General features: G+C 51.0%; 2 non-coding genes across 2 annotated transcripts; both read left to right on the top strand.

Annotated features, from left to right (window-relative positions):
- The first annotated feature begins 311 nt into the window (after positions 1–311).
- On the top strand, positions 312–384 carry TRNAA-AGC. Its single transcript has one exon. It is a non-coding gene; the product is annotated as a tRNA-Ala (tRNA).
- Positions 385–1,063: 679 nt separating this feature from the next.
- Positions 1,064–1,151, top strand: TRNAY-GUA. The gene is given in 2 exon segments: positions 1,064–1,100; positions 1,116–1,151. It is a non-coding gene; the product is annotated as a tRNA-Tyr (tRNA).
- Positions 1,152–1,440: the final 289 nt, after the last annotated feature.

Raw genomic sequence — 1,440 nt, 5'->3', positions numbered from 1 at the left:
TCTGGCACACGTCCGGAACTGGCACTGCTGTCTTCTTCTGCTCCTGCCCAGGAGGCTTTCCTTCAAAAGCCTGTCTAGCCATGAGCTCTTGCCTGAGTTTGGCAAGGTATATTTTTGGGTGAACCCTTGGGCAGGGGATGGTGGTTCTGACCATGGGTGCTGTCCGCAGTCACCTCCAGCAGGACTGTGAGTGGGTGGGTTGGTGGTATGAGAACGATAAGCATGGGAGGTGCAGGCTTTGGGTGCAGGGCATCCTGGGTCAGGGCTGGGTGTCTGGGAGGGGAGAGGACCTGGGTCAGAGACTGCAGGGTGGGGAATTAGCTCAAGTGGTAGAGCGCTCGCTTAGCATGTGAGAGGTAGCGGGATCGATGCCCGCATTCTCCAATGCTTTTCATCCCCCATTCCTGGACACAGGGCCCTTTGCCACAGATCCGTATATTCACTGGGGGCTGTGGGAAGATACAAGGTGTGCCCTGGATTTACAGAGGAGGGTTGTATCAAGACTACCACGGGCAGTTTGGCAGAAGAATTGATCTTCTCCCTCTTTGCTTGACAGTTCTCAAGTATCAAGCAAAGTACAGAAAAGGACATCTATGGAATAGAGCAACCTCAGTGGAGAGCCACCAAGGGACTCAAGAAATTCTCTTTAAAGACAAACTGAGGAGAGTAGGTGCTTCCAGTTTACAGAAAGAGATGTTCAGAGGACTTACACATGATGTTCCAACGCTGTTACAGAACAGAAGGATGGCTGTCATTTTGTTTTGTCTTATGCTTGAGCAGAAAGCAAAAGACAGCACTGTGAAAGGGAATCAAAGGAAAATGCAGCAGGATAAAGGTAAGCTCTGTGTGGCTGTGAGGAAGTTCATCTGAAGAAGATGATGTCCAAAGAAGTTATGGAGCATCTCTGTGGTTTGCATGACTGATGGGTTGAACAAGATTCTGTGATGTCTCAGCTGAGGCTGTTTGAAGCAAGATGTGGTAATAGAAGCATGATGGTGCACTGTGCTTGGCAAAAGTGCTGGGTGTGAACAGGGTGAGGTCCCCCAGGGTATGTCTCATGCTTCCTTCGATAGCTCAGCTGGTAGAGCGGAGGACTGTAGGCTCCTTGCACGGCCATCCTTAGGTCGCTGGTTCAACTCCGGCTCGAAGGAGGAGTCACCTTTTGCCTCTGGCACACGTCCGGAACTGGCACTACTGCCTTTTGGTCCTGCCCAAGGGGGTCCTCTTCAAAGGTCTGTCCAGCCTTGAGCTCTTGTCTGACCTTGAGAAGCTGACCAGCGAAAGCATTTTTCGGTGAACACTGGTCACGAAATTGTGATTTTGAGTACTGGTGTTGTCTGGAATCACAACCAGTAGGAACATGATCAGTTAAGTTGTTGATGGTGTGACAGTGATATGGGAGGTGCAGGCTTGGGGTGCAGGGCTCCCTGGGTCAGGGCT

This window comes from Pyrgilauda ruficollis, unplaced genomic scaffold (assembly GCF_017590135.1).
Source record: "Pyrgilauda ruficollis isolate IOZ18807 unplaced genomic scaffold, ASM1759013v1 scaffold3917, whole genome shotgun sequence".
Lineage (NCBI taxonomy): Eukaryota > Metazoa > Chordata > Aves > Passeriformes > Passeridae > Pyrgilauda > Pyrgilauda ruficollis.
The sequence above is the reverse complement of the archived record's forward strand: the minus strand, read 5'-3'. Positions and strand labels throughout refer to the sequence as shown.